The sequence below is a fragment of the Dermacentor variabilis genome, chromosome 5 (genome assembly GCF_050947875.1).
Source record: "Dermacentor variabilis isolate Ectoservices chromosome 5, ASM5094787v1, whole genome shotgun sequence".
In the NCBI taxonomy this organism is placed as follows: Eukaryota; Metazoa; Arthropoda; class Arachnida; order Ixodida; family Ixodidae; genus Dermacentor; species Dermacentor variabilis.
In genome coordinates, this window is record NC_134572.1 from 99,869,533 (window position 1) to 99,889,344 (window position 19,812).

A 19,812-nucleotide genomic window follows, 5' to 3' on the forward strand; every position below is an offset into this window, starting at 1 on the left:
CGTGCCCCCGCAAGCGGGTCAATTCATCCTAAGCTTAATTTTCGCTCCCGAAGCTTCGAGCACGATGTTACAAGGAGACATAATGCCACAAGCAGCCGTAATGTTAAGGAGAATCGCGAACTTGCCGTGTCAGCAATATCCAAGCACAAACCATTTATCAGAAAATTCGCGGGGAAACCGTCCAAAGAACCAGTTCGCGCAAGACGAACGCATTGTAAACCTCTCAGCCAACGGAGGAAATAAGTTTGATCAAACTGTAAACGATATCAAACCCGCAATAAAACTGGCGTACGTAAGCATAACGTAATCCTCTTCAATACCTTGACAATAGACCATTGTCAGTTGCAACCATTTTCACATATCGCCGACTGAAGTCATCGCAGCTGAAGGCGACGAAGGGACTACTTCGGTTTATGAAGGATACGGGCTTGGACAAGCGGCTGTGACAGTGATGTCACGTACCGCACAAGAGTGACAGACTGTAACCAACGATGTGTGTGCCGTGTTATGTGCCCTCTATCTCTTCTCCCCATCTTTCATCCCCCCCCCATCCCGCTCCCATGTGTAGGGTAGCAAACCGGTTAGGCAAAACTGGTTAACCTCCCTGCCTTCCTTCTCCACTTTTTCCTTCCTTCCTTCCTTCTTCAAAAGGCCGGATCGCGGGATGAGCGACGGTCCGAGTGATACGGAAGAGCTTCTCCGAACAAGACGCTTCCTAGCTGTCGAAGCCCAGCCTACCATTAGCCATTTGTATAATTCGCGCGTTACCATCCGTGAGAAGGCGGGCGCCGATAAGGAGCAGGTGTCGTTGGAGCCCTGTTTGGAACCATAGTAGTGAATGCACTATGTCGCTTGCTGTTCGGAGGTCGACGAACGCTTAAGCGTCTCACTTCCCCTTTACCAGCGTGCGCAGAAGAGCAAGTACGCCGGTAAGGGTTGTCCTTTATTCGTTCTTACACGATCTGCGCAAGCGAGAAACAAAAATAGAAGCTGAATTAGAAAAAAAAGAAGACTACTAACAAATATCTCGCGTAATGAACGAAGCAGCGCTCACGACATCACCGATGGGAGTGTTCGCGATGTTCCGTGCGGTGGGCGGCAAAAAAAAAAAAAAAAAAAATCGCTTTGAGCAAACGATCGAGCGCGGAGTACGCCGCGGTCCAGACTCGGGTCGCTTTCCGAGGTGCACGAATGTTGACTCGGTCGTGGAGAAAAAAAAATGCGTATATGTTGTTACGTTGCCAGTGACGGTACAGAACGAAACACTGCGAAAACAACCCGCCGCGGTAGCTTAGGGACCAAGGCGTTGCGCTGCTGAGCTCGAGGTAGCGGGTTGGATCCCAGCCACGCCGGCCATATTCCAGTAGGGGCGGAATGCGAAAATGCACGAGCAGCGTGCATTAGAGGCGCACGTTAATGAACACCAGGTGGTCAAATTTAATCTGGTGTGCCTCGTAATCAGATCTTGGTTCTGGTATATATATATATATATATATATATTTGAGTCAACACACAGCTCAGGAGGAACGTCAACATTTTCTACAATGTAGATTTAAGCTGCTTTCCTGTTAGTGTCTTTAGGTAAGCCGGCTGAAACCGCTTCGAGCCGTCATTGTTTTACTTCCGAACAAACAGTTTTCGCTGAACCGCAACAAAAATCGAAAAGTTCGCTCGACACTGTGCACTCATAAGCACTGGTCCATGCCACTACCGTCCAGCTCTGTCGTTTCTTCGCGCTGTTCTTTAAAAAAACAAAAATGAGCTGTGCAGAGCATTTTCATCCTTACGTCTTGGCTCTTCGCCAGCACCAAACAGCTGGGTCTGGGCTCCATTCTTTGGAAATCAACTTAGGCACGACGCCGAGGCGCGGGCAAAACAAACAGCGGCGGCAAAATGACGACGAAAATGGGGCTCAAGTTAGAAGATGGGATTTCACGCGCAGAGTATCGCCGACGGCACGCACTCAAGAGCGAGCGAAACGCGGTGTTTCTTAGCAGGCAGTGGAAACACAGACGCGGCTCGGGTGCTAGGCGAGATTTAAGGCACAGTCGCGGAGTCACGTGGAGCCCGATGGGACCGACAGAGGGCGCGACACGTCGCGGCGCGTGCTGAGCGTCGCTGTCCCTCAGCGCTAGTAGGGTGGCTGGAACTGGCACGAGCAAGGCGCAGGTTCACAATGTGTGTGTGTGTGTGTGTGTGTGTGTGTGTGTGTGAGAGAGAGAGAGAGAGAGAGAGAGAGAGAGAGAGAGAGAGAGAGAGAGAGAGAGAGAGAGAGAGGCCGGCGGGATGCTGCAGGGGGCTGCTCCTGGGGGACGAGGAACGGGCCAGGCGCGCTGAATCTGGCGCAATTTATATCAATCGCGACTGGGCCGCGCAAAGCAGTCGGCCGGCCCGCTGTGTTTATTGTAGCCGGCTGCGACGTGGATCCACATTACCGCCCAGAGCGCGCCACAGGCTTGAGAAAGACCGATAGTTCTCGCTAAGAGCTGGGAAGCGACTCTTTAGAGCAGCAGTGTCCACTGCGTGGCCCCCTTCCCCTTTTTCTTCGTCCCCCCCCCCCCCCGTCTGTCTCCTGGCTTCCGTTGCTGTATGGTCCCTCGAGGAGCGAATCATCCACTTCAAACATTGTCCAGTTCCGCGAGAGCCGTTCGAAGAAGTGGCTCTTGTGTGGAACCAATTTTCCATTGCGCTCATTTTACGAGTATTTTTGCGTATTTTTCGGGAGGCGCCGCTGCCGAGACCTTCGGCGGTGGAAGCGGAGTCAGCTAGACGTCCGGAGGAGACAGATGTCATAGCGTCAAGCGCTCCAAGGAAGCGCAATCGCCTCATGAGCGACACTGGCAGATATTACTGTGCTTCAGAAGAAGATCTGTCGGAGTACTGGACCAGTTGGACAATCGTCCACTATCAGAACTCAAAGCTTTAGGTCACTACTCCCAAAGGACATCCACGCTGAAGGCTTTACTAGCGTTATTAAGGTTCTTGCGGTCTACCGGTCTAAATGAAAGACTTTAAGAACGCCGCCCCCTACCGCTATGTAGTGTACACGGTTTGTTCGTGCTCGTCTCTCTATCTCCCCCTTCTACTCTCTTTCTTTTTATCCCCCTTAAGCCTTCCCCCCGTGCAGGGTTGCCAACCAGAACTACCTCTGCTTAACTCCTTGCCTTTATATGCATCCTTCTCTCTCTCTTTCTCTCTCTCTCTCTCTTGCACCCGTTATAATCGCACAGGAAAGCCGCGTTGCCGCCGCGATAAATCATCGGAGAAGACAGACAGCACTGCAGCATTCATTCAGTCCTTCCTTCATTAGTTCGTTCATTCGTTCGTTCGATAAAGAAATGCAGAAAAATAGGGAAAAAAATATTGTCATATGTCAGCTTTGTGGGGCCCGTGTACCCAGGCAAATGCTAGCCGTCGGTGTTTAAAGAAGTTTGCAATCATGACAAATATGACAACACGTGATACGCGTGACCTCCGAAAGCGAACAGTCGTGGAGAAGGAAGTCCGAACAGTACGTTAAGGGAAAAGAGGGAGGAGAGGGGGGGGGGAGGCGGGGGAGTGGCGGCACTTTCCTGCTAATTTTGGGCAGTCCAAGGTGGTTTGCGGGACTCGTCTGAGCTGAAGTGTACATCTGAAACCCATTACTTAAAGCTCAACGGAACTGAATTAAAATTTAACCCCGCAGTTGAGCTCGGTGACGGAGGCGTAAGAAAAAAAAAATCCCCGATTTAGTTTGCCGTTTGCTTCTTCAACCCTACAGAGCCATTTTTTTTTCGAGGTCAAATCAAGGTCAAGTTTCAAGACAACCACGACGTCTCTTACGGAGGATGGACAGACCTGCTGCCGCGCCTTCCTGCGTGACTGATGCGTGGCGCTTCAGTTGCTAGGTGTTTCAGGAAACGCTTGAAAGGCGAGCTTACCTGCAAAAGAAACGCAAGAATGTCAATTTCTCAAACGCGCAGCAAGCCATTCTTACCAAGACAAATAATAACAATACCGATACCATAACCAATAAATAATCGCCAAATAATTCGCCCCGCACAGTTGTTACGGTCGCCAAGTGAGAACTTCTTTTTTTTGAGATGTACAAAACTAGCAAACCAGATAAATGCGTTTTAAAGGTTAGTAACATCAACGTTACATGTTGTTAGATACACTTCGGTCTTCGTTCACTATTTGACTGCATCAGTTTATATGTTTTATGACTTATTATACTCCATACGGCGTAGGCAACTATTTTTTCGTAGTTTCATATTCTCTAACTGGAAAACTTTCGAGCTTCGTCACACTGTAGATGCAGCTACACTCTAAAGCAATGAAGTACAGGAAGCTCTTATATGCAGGGGTGAGTGTTCATCCCGTATTTAGATTCCTCCGTTTAAGCCGGCGTACTTCTTCGCGGAGGGCGACTGCTCTTGTTGTGCCATATAGATCAGTGAACGCACTCCATTTGGTAGTTACGACCACTCTTGAATATATGCGATAGTCACTCGCGAAGACAAATTTTCTAGCGACCCCTCTTGATCTTTCTATTGTAGTCCTTGCAAAGCGCTCTAGTTATTGGAGTGTCCAATCCCTGGGGGTGTTCATGAAAGAAATGGGGAAAAAAGCATTAAACACGATTGTCAGCTTTTCATTAAAGCTTGAGTATTTCTGTACCTCACCACTGATGATGGCATTGTTTAACATCAATTGTCCCTCCGAAGGACCCACTCAAAATATAGCGGTGTAAGGGGGTTTCATGGCTCAAACATGGAAACATATTCGCGCTGAATTTCTAAGTATACAAAGGCTGCGATTGAAAATGTGCTCTTCGATTCCACTGTTCAAAAAGACATTTACCAGCTAATCACTTTTGGTGACTGGTGGTGGTGAATTTTCGATTTATGCCGTCAATATTTTTATAAAGCTTTTGAAAATCGAAAATTTTCAGAAAACGAAACTATGAAGTTTCCAACTCTGTAATTAGGCAATGAAAAACGATATCACAATTCCGTAGATCGTACCTCACAGTACAGCCAGCGAGGATAGATTTGATGCATTGTATATGGCTCTAATATAGACATCTAATATGTGAGTGGGACTTTTGCAAAACCCTTGCAAACAATGTAACGAATTCACCTAGGTTGTAAATTGATAAATAAAAATTTCCGCTTGGGATGCTCTAACGGACGCAGTTTACAGAACTACGATATTTGTTCTTAGTACAGATCCACGAATTCGTAAACTTCGCGCTTCCATGTTTTTTCTTCAAGCTTACCAGTTCTTGCAGGCTCCTTTTAAAAAAATGCGGACTCTAAATGAAGATTACGCTCCTAACAGTCACTAGAACTTAACATGCTCTCTCAAATGCAACAAATTTAATTAAAATCGATCCAGTGGTTATCTCAGAAAGGCGTTTCTGCGTTTTACGTGCATTTGAATAGGCGTCATCGAGCTGGGTCCGATCATGACTTTATTCCTAATATTGGCAATATCCAACATAAAGCCACTGATACTGTATAACAGTGCATATCTCATTTTAGCTAGTTCCGGTAAGCGCTTCCTTTAGGGCGCAGCTCTTAAGAGGAAGCTTTGCTTTGGGTGCTCTTATCTGAATGCATGTAAAAGGAGAATTCGTTTTTCTCTTCAGTCACTGCACTACATTTGACGAGATTTGTTGCATTTAAAAGAATGAACTTAATATGTGGTGACTGTCGGTTTCGAATTTTTGATCTAGGTCGTCAATTTAAAAAAAAATTGGTAAAAATCGCAAATTTTCTGAAAACGAAAACATCAAGTTTACGACTATATAACTGAGCAATGAAATATGATATCAAAATTATGTGAATTGCACCTAATAGCACATCTAAATCGCGCAAAATTGATATGTTACATATGAATCTTAAAAAATTGAGTAATATCGAAATACAGCCTTTGCAGAACCCTTGTACACAACGTAACAAATTCACGTAAAACATAAATTGACATATCGAATTTGTCTACCTTGAATGATGTAATGGATGCCGTTTACAGAACCGCGATATTTGTTCTTGATGCAGAGCTATTAATTTATGAACTTTGTGCTTCTATTGTTTTCGAACTTTCAAATTTTTGAAAATTCTTGTAACAAAATTCAGGCACTAAGTCGAAATTGCGCTTCCAAAAGTCAATAGAATTTACCATTCTCTGTCAAACGCAATTATTTCGTTAAAATTGTTCCAGGGGTTAGCTCAGAAAAGCGTTTCTGCATTTTACATGTATTTGAATAGGCCGCGTTGGAGTTGGGCCCGAGCTAAAGCTTCCTCTTAATGGCCCATTCCTCCAGCGAGCGTCAGCGGCGGCTGAACCAAGCGAACGAGCACAACAGCGAAAAATGAAAGAGCGAACGCGGAGCGGTAGGTGAAAGACGCGAGCCGCGAACGGCGGAGACCAATGAGAGCGGCCCCTTCAGTGACGTGCGCACGGGGAACGGGTTTCATGCGGACAAGCCCGACCGCTCGATGCGTACTGGTGTCGGGTCTCAGCCAGACTGCTCGTTTCGTACTATCGTATGCTCGCGTCAACTCTTGCTTGCGCTTGTTTGGTTTGCTTGGTTTAGTCTCGTTCGCGCTTGTTTCGATTGCCATGGTTGTTTTGTTGTCATGGATTGTTTTGTAATGTGATTGTACGAGCTACACGATTTGTGTAGTATTCTTTAGAAGCCAAACGGAAACAGCGATTACACTGGAACCTTCGACAAGTCATGTATAAAAACTGTGGCGCTTGACCCGCACATCAGGTTATCGACAACTGCCGACGCTGCTACATGTCTCTCTGATATTGTTTGCCTCAATATACCACAATATGAAGGCACGTATAGAGCAGCGCTCAAATTTCGCGTTAAGGAGTATCGTAATCGTCGATGAATTTTTTAGTCACCTTGGCGCTTCCTCTTTTTACCTATCTGTCGCCTTGTTGCGACCTGACCTCATTATGTTTGATGGCATATTTCGTGGTTGTTGGTTGTACTAAGCTTCTTACATTAGTAACCTGTGCTCTTCTGTAAATGGAGGAGCACAGGTTCCCCTACACATATTGCGTTGTCGGGCCGGTTGCTACATTCTTGAACATTACAAACGACCACAGAAGTAACAGGGACGACGAAGGACACAGGACAGCTGCTACTGTCCAGTATCCTTATCCTTCCTTGTACTTCTTAATTTTGTCCTCGTTTCTGACTGCCAGACAGGTTATCCTGCGGTAACGAGTAAAAAGGACGAAGAATAAACAGACTCCGGTACCGAGCTCAACTATCTTCGTTTGAGGATACAGAGTCCCCTGCCGGGCGCCCAACAATTGTTTGGGTATCACCTCCCTTTTTTATGTGCGCTCCGAAGAAGCCTTCGGCAGCAAGGAAAGTACATTGGTAAGGAGAAGGAGATGTATGTGAGAAAGAGTGAAAGAAAGAGACAATGAGAGAAAGTGAGAGATAGAGTGAAGGCGAGAGAGAATGAGTAAGAGACATACAGAGAGAGTGAGAGATATATGTGCAGAGAAGGACACAGAGGAAAAGAGCAATATAAATAGAGTGAAAGAGAAAGAGATAAAGACAGAGTGAAAGAGAAAAAGACAAACACATAGGGTGAGAGAAAAAGAGAGATCGCGTGAATGAGAGAAAGACGGGGATAATGAGATAGAAAGACAGAAAGATCAAGAGGGATAGAGAGCGAGAGAAAGAGACGATACGGAACCTCGGCTAGACCAAAATGGCTGCGAACTGCGGCGACCTGAACGCAAGGCGGGCTGACCGAGTGAGACTCTGCTTTCCGGCAGCCCGAAGTATGTGTGTTGTGTATGTGTGTGTTAGAGAGAGAGAGAGAGAGAGAGAGAGAGAGAGAGAGACATAAAAATATACAGCAGGTCATTCTTCCCGTTAAGGATAGATAGGACACGAGCTCTTCGCTTTTTACGAGCTGCCGTCACTGCATTTCCTCAAGCACCTTCATTCGTGCTCCTTCTTCTCGCTTCCAGTGTACAACCATTTCCTTCGGAGGCTTCTATTTTTTTTACGCTTGTTATCCCTTCCCTTCACTGCATCATGCGTTCTCGTTTTCCCCTTGCTTGTTTTGTTGGTGCGAGTGTTGTTGTCATGTAGGCCGGTCAAAGGGCCCGAAGGTGCCGGTTGGTTAGGGGCACCGGAGTCAACACCCATAAGGGTTTTCTGTCGCCCTCCCCGTAGCACCAAGGTGCTTGCTCAGCTCCGGCCGTGTCTCCCGCGCGCTCGTTTGGCCGTTTACGACGGCAGGAACGGGAAACGCGAAACGAGTGTAAGAGCGGGGTATGCGACGACACGGAGTTTCCGCGAGCAAGTGTAAATCGGCAGCAACGAAAAAGACGGAAACGCGACTCGTCGCTCTCTCGCGATCCTGAAGGCGTCCCTCGGCTTTGACCCCCTATTGGGACAGTGGCCTCGATGTTAGTTTTAATTGCCATGCATGCCAAGAGAGATAATGCCGTCGAACCATGGTGCCAACTTGAAAGTACCTGACAAGTGCGCTCTGACCTCTTTTTATTCGTCGGTAGATATCCTTCTCCTAATCCAGGTCACCTGTGACTGCTTGGCTTGGGTAAACTTATACAGTCTTCGCTGCTTCAGGAGGCCATTAACAAATTCTTGTTAACGATTCGTGCGTTGATTGACTCCGCCCCTTTATTTTTGTGTGCGTGTCCCATTGTGCCTTTTTCTCAAGTCTAAGGTGGCAAACCTGGCGCAACCTTGACTGGCCTCCCCATATTTCCTTATGTCTGTTATCTCTCTTCTTGTTTGTCGCACTCTACATTATGTGTTTCGAACAAAAGAGGTTCAGAGGAAAACGGAGACTTGAGGTTACCAAAAGTCGCTGCAAAAGCAGCTTTTGCGCTGACGAAGACGCGCTGCCTTGTTGGAATGTTGGCTCCAGCCTATGGTATCGTTTGTACTGCCGCTGTTGAATACATAAATATTTGCATCACAACACGCATCTTTTGAGGCTCTTGACTGTACCTTTATATCAGATATAATGTGACATTGCATATGACATAAATGTGTTAAATTCATTGTGAAAATCTCACGTTCACACTCCCATCTGCTTCTTAGTACCCTTTGCGCTCCAAATTCCGGGCCCCTTTAGTCAGGCTTTCGTGTAATTTGGAGTATGACAATTAAAGCTGGGCCACGATAAAAATAATCTAATTAGCAGACGATACGCTATGAGGATACTTTCGGTTTTCTCTTTTCTGATCTATGAATTAAGAAAGAAAGCAGCTGAGCTGCGCCTGGTTAGAGCATCGGTAATCGTATAATATAACTGTAATCGTCTCAAAAAAAGGGTTCACTTGCTTCCTAAGGAATCTATAACCAGACAACTGCGTTAATTAGCGCTTGGAAACAGTGCTCGTATTACCAGAAGCTCAGCGTCCGGTCTTACTAGCAATGCGATGAAGCAGAGAGATTGGACCTCGACGCATGGTTTGACGGCGTCCTCGTTACGAGGCTGGGAATGCTGCATACAATCAGCTTAATTCCTTGCGTTACTCGCTTAATACATTTTTTTATTGCGTCTGTTAACACGGTGCGTTTCGAAACGTTTCATTAAGCGTGGCAGGGGAAAAAATAATATACGCAGATTCGACGTACTGCGGGAATCGATGTTATGCGAAGAATTTGGCAGGTCGGTGGGCTATATAGCACCGTTTGGGATTCTTCGAAGAGTTTCCAGATGGACGAACGTGCTTGCTTAACGCGAGTAGTTGTGTTTGACGCGAGCCTCTGTGTGACGACAGAAGCAAGGCGACGATAATAGGACGCCCACGGCATTACGACACTTGTTTTTTTTTTTAAACTGGGGAAAAAACAAAACAAAAAAGAAAACGCTACGACCTGTTCCATAACGACCTGGGCCGATCCCGAATGCGGTGCAATCTAACACAGCGTACGAAAGCGTTAGCTGCCACGAGGTAAGAATGGGAGAAACTTGCACGCTTTAAGCCCGTGACGGAAAGGAAACAGAAAGTGACAAGTCTGTGACCCAATGGGAAACTTGCGCTCCCGCACGCACTCCAGCTACACGACGGGACGCACGCGCAAGTCGTCTCTAAGAGCTAGCCAGCGTCGTCCCGAGGGAAACATGCGTGCAATCGTGGCCCCAAAATGGAGAGAGAGAGAGAGAGGGAGAGGGAGAGAGAGCGAGAGAGAGAGAGAGAGAGAGAGAGAGAGAGAGAGAGAGAGAGAGAGAGAGAGAGAGAGAGAGAGAGAGAGAGAGAGAGAGAGAGAGAGAGAGAGAGAGAGAGAGCTTTAATGAGCACCAGCAGTTCAGTCGGCTGGGCCCAGGCCTCCCACGATGGGACGTCGAGGTCTTGCCTCCTCGCCGCTTCGTAGGCCTGCTGGGTCGCCCAGAGTTGGTCGTCGAGATGGGAGCTGCGCAGGGCGGCGTGCCACCTCGACGAGAGGGTCACGGGATTAAGGTCTCGGTATTGATGTTTGCACTCCCATAGCATGTCGGGTAGTGCTGCCGATTCAGTTTTACAGACCTTGCACGTCTGGCTCGGGTAGATGTCGGGGTATATAGTGTGATAGCATGTGAGGGAGGGGTATGTATTCGTCTGTAACAGGCGAAGGGTGGTTGCCTGTGCCCTGTTTAACTTGCGGTGAGGGGTGGGGAAGGTTCTTCTTGCGAGGTAAAATGACTTCACAAGGTCGTTGTATCTTGTAAGGCGGTCGCGTCCTACGGGTGCACCTGCACCGTCTCCGGCACGGTTGACTAGTCCTCGTGCTACGGAGTGTGTAACCTCGCTGAGGTTGGTGAGGTGCGGCTGGACAACGCCGGCGTGTGCTGGGATCCAGACGAGGGTGATTTGATTTTCAGACGAATGCGGGGCTTGTCGTAAGATACGGAGTGATTGCTGACAAATACGACCTTTAACGTAGTTGTTGATTGCTGCGCGAGAATCACTCAGTATGGTGTGACAGGCTGGGTCAAGAGTGGCCAGGGCGATGGCCACTTCCTCGGCCGTCTCGGCATTTTTGGTAACGATGCTGGCAGCATGTCGGAGCAAGCCGCCTGCTGTGGTAACCGCCGCAAAGCGCCGTCCATCTTGGTACTCAGCTGCGTCGACGAAGGTGACGCCCGCGGTGTTGGCATAAGCTTTGATGAGGGAGGTAGCTCGTGCCCTCCTGCGTTCTTTGTTGTAGTCTGGGTGCATGTTTTTCGGAATAGGGTCGGCGTGTATCCATTGCTGAATGTCGCGTGGTATTGGGTGTTTGTCTCCATGTTGACGGCGGTAGGTGATATTAGGCTTGTTTAGAATGCTGCGGCCCGTTTCCGTGAGGGTAAGCCGCTCTAGTTGAGATCGACGTTGGGCTTCGGTTAACTCGTCTAGCGTGTTGTGGATACCTAATTGTAGTAGAACTTCCGTGCTGGTGTGGTTGGGTAGTCCTAAAGCCTGCTTATAGGCTCCTCTGATGATGATGTCCAGTTTAGTCTTTTCAGCTTTGTACCAGTTGAGAAAGGGCGCAACGTAAGTAATGTGACAGACGATAAAAGATTGGACAAGGCGGATGAGGCTTTCTTCCTTCATACCCCCTCGCCAGTTGGTCACTCGTTTCAGCAGTCTGGATGTATTTGCGGTCTATCGAAGGATCTTGGAGATAGCCGTAGAGTTAGCTCCGTTGGCTTATATGGTCATACCAAGAACTTGGATGCTAGGGACCACGGGTATAGGTCTGCCATCCCTCAGGTTGAGCTCTATTTACTCGTATTGGCGTTTATTCGTGGAGCCCCTCGGGGGGCGTCCACGGAGTGTGGGGCGGTATAGGAGGAGCTCCGACTTTTCAGGGGAACAGCGGAGTCCCGTGCCTTCAAGATACTTTTCTACGACGTCAGTGGCGTCTTGTAGGGCAGTTTCGATTTGGCCGTCACTGCCCTTTGCAGCCCAGATTGTAATGTCGTCGGCGTATATGGTGTGTTCAATGCCGTCGAGTTTTTGTAGTTCTTGTGCTGATCCGAGCATAACCAAATTGAACAGTATTGGGGAAATGACAGAGCCTTGCGGTGTGCCCGCGCTGCCGAGGGAGAGTTCCTCCGATCGAACGACCGACAGGAAGGGCTTCCTATACTGGATAGAAAGTCTCTTACGTAGTTGTAAGTGCGTTCTCCAAGGTTAAGCAAGGAGATGCGTTCGAGGATGGTGGAGGGCCTTATGTTATCGAAGGCGCGCTCGAGGTCGAGGCCCAAGATCGCCTTCGTGTGACGGGATTTGCCATCTAGGATGTGATGCTGAAGTTGGAGCATATATAGCGTCTTGGGTGGAAAGATGCTGTCTAAAGCCAATTATCGAGTGGGGGTAAGCACGTGTGTCTTCGAGGTGAGTGTTCACATGGGTTAGGAGTGCGTGCTCTATGACCTTGCCTACACATGAAGTTAGCCATATGGGCCGGAGATTGGCGAGGCTAGGTGGCTTACCGGATTTGGGGATGAGAATTACTTTGGCCGTTTTCCATGTAGGGGGAATGGATCCCTGGCGCCAGCAGTTGTTGATGTATTCGGTGAGTTGCTGCGCCGGGGGTCATCTAGATTTTTTAGTGTTTTATTCGTAACACTATCTGGACCTACCGTAGTCCTCCATAAAGCAAGCAACAAAATCTCAATAAAGAAAGGCGTCAGGCAGGGAGATACGATATGCTACGATACGAATGCTATTCACAGCGTGTTTACAGGAGGTATTCAGAGACCTGGATTGGGAAGAATTGGGGATAAAAGTTAATGGAGAATACCTTAGTAACTTGCGATTCGCTGATGATATTGCCTTGCTTAGTAACTCAGGGGACCAATTGCAATGCATGCTCACTGACCTGGAGAGGCAAAGCAGAAGAGTGGGTCTAAAAATTAATATGCAGAAAACTAAAGTAATGCTTAACAGTCTCGGGAGAGAACAGCAATTTACAATAGGCAGCGAGGCACTGGAAGTCGTAAGGGAATACATCTACTTAGGGCAGGTAGTGACGGCGGATCCGGATCATGAGACGGAAATAATCAGAAGAATAAGAATGGGCTGGAGTGCGTTTGGCAGGCATTCCCAAATCATGAACAGCAGGTTGCCGTTATCCCTCAAGAGAAAAGTATATAATAGCTGTGTCTTACCAGTACTCACCTACGGGGCAGAAACCTGGAGGCTGACGAAAAATGTTCTACTCAAATTGAGGACGACAGAACGAGCTATGGAAAGAAGAATGATAGGTGTAACGTTAAGGGATAAGAAAAGAGCAGATTGGGTGAGGGAACAAACGCGAGTTAATGACATCTTATTTGAAATCAAGAAAAAGAAATGGGCATGGGCAGGACATGTAATGAGGAGGGAAGATAACCGATGGTCATTAAGGGTTACGGACTGGATCCCAAGGGAAGGGAAGCGTAGCAGGGGGCGGCAGAAAGTTAGGTGGGCGGATGAGATTAAGAAGTTTGCAGGGACGGCATGGCCACAATTAGTACATGACCGGGGTTGTTGGAGAAGTATGGGAGAGGCCTTTGCCCTGCAGTGGGCGTAACCAGGCTGATGATGATGATGATGATGACTATCTGGGCCTGGCGCCGAACGGCTGTTCAGCTTATGCAGGGCAGCATGAATCTCAGCCACGCTGGAATCTTCATCAAGGGCAGGGTTGGAGGTCCCTGTGTATGGCCCGTGAGGTTGAGTGGGCCCAGATGGGATGTACTTTTTACATAAGCTATTCTTAATGTGGTCCTGGCCATGCGTCTTGCTTTCTGTGAATAAAATCTTGGTGAGGCGATCTTGTTGGTATGAGCGGGTGGTGGTGCTATCAATCAAATGTTTGAGGATTTTCCACGAGCGGGGGTGGTGGAGTTGCCATCTAGAGACTGACAGAGCTCTGTCCATTGCTGTTGACTTAGAACACGGCAGTGTGCTTCAATTTGAGAACTGTTGAGAAGTGCGACCTTCCGTCTGAGTCTTCTATTGAGCCGTTGTCCCTTCCATCTAGAGAGAATGGATGATTTGGCCTCGATAAGGTGGGCGAGTCTAACGGCTAGAGCATTGAGCTGCTGGTCTCGTCGTCGGAGGTTCGGTCCCACCATAAGTCACTTGAATTTTCTTTTTGTGAAACGAGGCACGACGGGAACCCACCTGCGCACGGCAACTTGCCTGGGATGAGCCAAAGCATGGTTCGCAATAAAAAAAATGTGAGCAGAGAGACAACCCCAGTTGACAAATAAGTAATGCGAAGCATTATGTAGACGTGACTACGTACGAGTTTGTTGTTGTGATACCCGGTGACCCAAGTTGGCGTCAGAGAGGTTAATTCAAGTGTGGCACGTGCCCCTCCCCCCGCAATGACCCACATTTTTAGACTGTACAATCTTTGGGCTCGACTCACGAGAACGGCGAGATAATCGTTACAGAAAAAAACTGGGTTGAACTCGCCAAGAATACTTCGCGCTTAAGCGGCACTAGACCAAGTGAAACTAGCGTGGCACGCTTAGCACCATGCGAGGATTAGGCGTTTACACGGCGCCCGGAAGTTTGTCGCTCGCGATCCGACGAGTTACAGGCACGAAGTCCCGCGTCCTTTCTCTCTTTACTGTGGACAGGACGGAGGAGGTTCACGATCGACGCCGAGATCAAAGAGAAACGGTCGAGCCTGAGCCTGCACTCTTTCTGTTGCTGCAGCCCTCTCGGTTTGTTTGTTGGTTAGCAGAGCGCCTTGCTTCATGCGTTTTTTTGCTGACTTTAGTTCTGTGCAGCTGCGTAATCGTTAGTGCATGCAGCGTGGCGCTCCGTAATGAGTTAGCCTTAGGAGCGTCGAAGTGTAAAAAAGTGTATGTGAAGTGCGGGAAGCCCGTCACGGGCTAGAGGCAGAGAGGCGATGGGAGATTTTAAAAGACCGTGTATATGTAATGCAACTGAAGGTGGTCTCCTCTGAAGCACCGTCAGCTATGGCTGCACTTCGCTCCGCGAAGAGTCAAGACATGCATCTTGCGAGCTCCTCCTGAACGACATTTTGCAATGTGGTGAACGCGGTTTTATTCACGGATCCGGTACCTCAAAGAGGTCCGACGTAATGCTATCGCATTTCTCTCGTTGAATCGCCACTGAATTTTCTTTCTCTCAGACTTCAGCGTATTGCCTTTATTTATACACACACACAAAAAAAGTCAGTTAGCAGCAACCCGAGAACAAACGCAGCACCTGGGGCGTGCTGCTCTTACGAACAATTGCAGCGCCAAAGTTTTCTTTTTTTTTGTGAATAAGGGTCCTGCTATTTTAGGGAAAGTTCGCGTACCTTCTGACGCAGCACAGAAGTACGTTTGAGGAAAGAAGTATTACGACTCAGATTTTCAGACATCGTCTAATGCCTAGGAGATTAAAATTACAGCACGCAGGTTCAATGATGCCGGAGCTGCGATGGTTTATTCAGCACAACAGGAACGGCAAGGGACTGAAATCCAAAGTATTTTTAAAATTTTTTTTCTATGGTGTTCAATTTCGACTACTAACTGCTTCGAGTTCTTTGACGGTGTGGTGAATCACACGCGCTCTATTATTTAGTCTGCGTTTGGAATATACTTGCTGATCTTGTAAACGGTTCTGCTGTTTCACAGGATAAATATATTTTTCTTACTTCGACACCAGACAAAAGTTCGGAAATGTTGCTCGTTCTGTCCGTCTATCATTTCCGTTACGCTGTCCTCGTAATCGTCCGGACGTCTCGTCATCCTCAGCTTCACCGACGCAAGCGCGCATATAAGTTGTCTATTTGAATGAGGTGTACGCTAAGTAAATTTTATATTATAATAATAATTGATTATTACGTTTGAAATCCGACTCTGGGCCCCGACTCACGTTGCGTTGCATTTACATATGACACCGCGCACGCAGTCGTTCGCCTGCTTTCGCTGCCGCACGAAAACCGTTGTGGAACTTCCCGTAATAGCTTCGCGGTAAAACAAAACATTATTGCCCCCAGTCGCCATTGTGAGTCAAATTGATGTCCGTGTGGCAATGCGGAGTTTCCGCACTGCTGAAGAATGGATACGGTATGCACGGATAAATCTTAACAAAGACAGCAGTGTATGTAACGGTGCACTTTCGGCCCGCATTTCTTGAAACTTCTGCGACGGTTATACTTCCGACAAAGTGAAAATGATCTGAGTACTAGCTCACCTTGACTGCTTGATTTCAACGTAACCCACTTTTAGCAATCAGAAACAGTCAACAGAGAAACAAATCGAATGAACAAGTAATAAAATTGGAGGCTTATCAAGGTTAAGCCCAGTGGATGCGAAGCATCCACTGGGCTTAACCTTAGCGTATCCTTAGCGTTTGGAGGCATCTTGACCGCATACACGCTCGGCGCAAAGACGCTGGCGCGGTTGCGGGCACAGAGACTGACGCGACTATGGTGGCTAGAAGCCATAAGAAGACTATGGTGGCTAGAAGCCACCATAACGCGACGGCGGGCGCGCGCCGCTTCATCCATGGCGTGACGTCACATATCACGTGATGCAGCGATGGTGGCGCCGCCGCCGCGTCGCGCGCGACGGCGCGAACCGAAGCGTGGAGGCCTCCGCCGGGCGACGTCCGACGGCGCGATATGACGCCCCATCTGCAGCCGGTGTGACGTCATCACGTGACGTAATGTCACGTGACCTACTTGAAGGTCACTTGAAGGTCAATGGCGGCCACCGCCGGGAGGCGACCGACGGCGCGATATGAGGCCCCATCTGCAGCCTGCGTGACGTCATCACGTGACGTCATGTTACGTGACCCCACTTCAGGGTCAATGGTGGCCACCGCCGGGCGTCGCGCGAAGGCCCGAAACCTACGTTAATATGCTTCGCATAATAAAAAAAATATTCACCGCCCTTCCACTAGTGTGAAGAGGGGTGCAAACGAAGCTCGGGATATGCGGCTCTTGGTTGTCGTATACCGCCTCGGCTTCGCGCTTCCTCACGGCGAGGTCGGCACGTCGACGACGAGCCCCTTCTCGAGGGATTTCGTGGCGGCGTTCATCAAACGCCGTCTGTTCTTCGGCCGAACGCCGGACGCGCGGCCCACTCCTGCGGCCGTTCCTTCAACGCAGCCTGCTCTTCCGCAGAACGAACCAAACGCGGCCTCCCCGTCTGACTGGTGGGCCCGAACCGGTGGGAATCGGCGGGCGCGAGGCGAGCGAACACATGATCACATCCTTTCACCCCTCCTCTGGAAGGAGGGGACGCCTGTGATTGGCTCGCACCTTGTGCTGCGTCTACTTCTTCATGCATATAAAACCCCGCTTTAAAGGACGCGAAAGATGGACTGACAGTGGCTATAGCTAATGAAACAATGTTCAATTGTCTCTGGCCCGACGCCACCCTATTTTGGTATGACCTCCAACGGACTTTAGAAGAAAGACTTCGAAATTAACGCTCGTACTGTGCGATACCTGCTGCCGACCCCTGCTAATAATGCACCTTTCGATATGTTTTTTTTTCTCATGGAAATGCACAGTTTGCGGAAAACGCGAATGATGGATCGAAACGCATAAACGGCTGTACCTACGAGGGTACATTTCAACTAGATGACGCTACACCTAAAACGTGTATATGATGGACTCGATATACAACCAGATTGGCACCCCATTTTGGTGAGGTGCCTATCCTCAACACCCTTCAAAAGTGAAACCAACGTTTCCACCACAGTATGAACGCTGCCTTTTCTGTGTGTGACTTTCATTGTGCCCTCCATTTCCTGACTCTGCACAACTGGTGAATGTCTGGTTGGATTCTACTGTAATAAATACCATAAGAAAAAACCGACAGTGGCTATATCAGTTAGCGGGGTGGTCACGAAACTTGAAAGTCGGTGGTTCGAATCCGCAGGCCCACAAGCTATGTTTCTTTTTTTTTCACGCGGCTTGGGTTTTTTCGTACGGCAACACCAACACCAACGCCGACACGAGTGACGCAATACAAGCTTCGCTTGGAAAAACGTACGCGATGTATGCTAGCGTCACACGGTATCAGGTCACGTAGGATTACTCTGTCTAGGGCCTGGAAGCTCGACTGAGGGCGAGGGGAAGGAGAAGGAAAGCGTGGCGAGCCTTTTGACGCACGTCGAGACGAGGGACCGGGCAAGACGTGCCACCGAAGTCCCACTGCGGGTGTCGGCATAGCTCTTCCCGTGGGAGAGGAAGCAAGCAGGAGTGCTAGAATAAGGAAAGAAAAAGGAATAGAATGAAGAAAATAGAAGAAGGCCGACCGAGGACAAAATTAGGAGAAACGATGACGCCAGCCCCGACAGCAAACGAAGGGAAGGAAGTAAATGGGGACGCCTTCGGGGCTTCGGCTTCGTATTAGCGATGTAGTGCAGAGTTGGGAAACGTATTGACCTCTTGTTTCCCCTTCTTTCTTGCCGCCTGGATGCAGGGACGATGAGACACGGGAGGAAAAGCCACCAAGAATGGAGAGCGAGGCGGCAGAGAAGAGAAAGAAGAAGGAGCCGTTCGTTGCGGCGCTGGAGGGAAATCTCAGTCGCGAAACTGGCAGGGTGGTAGGCATTCATTTGGCTAGAGAGAGAAGTGAGTGAGTGATTTATTTGGATGGAATGCGAAACGTTGGTGACAACTTTGTCGCCGTTTTCCTGACAAACAGTAGAATGTGCAATGATTGAACGACGATAGCTTGAAGTGATATGAAGACCGTTCGGAGAATAATGCAGATTTCGCACACGTCTTTAAACAGAGGATATGAAAAAAAAATGCAGCAAGAAAATAGGAAGTTTCGATGTTTCTGCAATTAAACGTAAGTTGAAAATATCAACTCAGTTGATTGGCTCTAAGTTCGGTCCTTTTCGTGAGGCTGTGCTAACACGAAGTTATGGTGGCTTCTTACAGTGCGCTATGGCAAAGTAGGTTTACTAGCAGTCACACTTCGCGGGGCACATTGCGTCGGAGAGCCTTGAATTTGTTTTGGCTTTACGGCCATTTGCTTCGGGTTAAATTCTAGGGAGAGTGAAAAGTACTGTTTTGCACTTTTTTTGTGGACCTGAATCAATATAGATAGGCTCCCATTGATGATCGCATGGGGTCGGATGCGTCCAGTTTTAGAACACTGATAATCTGAAGGTGTGTGGTATTTCACAGCTGTACTGATCAGGAGGTGTATTCTGTAAGACTCCACCTAGTGGACTGTCCATTTCGGCCACTGCTGATTGGATGCAGTTCTACGAGAGAGGAGGAGAAGAGCGGCCCTAGCCAATCAGCAACGACCTAAATGGATAGTCCACTAGGTGGACTCTTACAAAATACCCCCCCCCCTCCCCTCCTCCAGGTTCCGTATCGGGTGGCGTCGCGCAATGACATTCTTTGCGTCGCCCACTGCGCCGTTGCGCGCCCTCTGGTGGGTTGATACTTCTGTCGTATGGATGCACGACGTTGGTAGAGCTGCGCACCTTGACGTGTCCGTGAGGAGAAGAAAGTCAGGCGTGCCAGCGTTAGTGCGGTGTCTGTTAGAGCAACAAGACTGCCTGCTCCGCCGTTTCGTAGTTGCAGTAGTTCGCAGGTGCCAAGTACCCTTGATCACGTGGAATTCGGTCGTGGCTTTGCCCTTCCGAAAGGAAGTTCAGAGGGTCGCTTTCCAGTGCGTTTCGGTCAGACTGACTTTCCTGAGATCACATTATCCATCCGTATTGTCAGCGGAGGACGACGTCGACGGATTCGGACCAAGATCATACGCCACAAAACTCTTCAAAGAACTTCCGCACTCCGTTTCAGGTGTAAATTATATATATAAACACCCAGAAACCAACAAAGAGGATTGC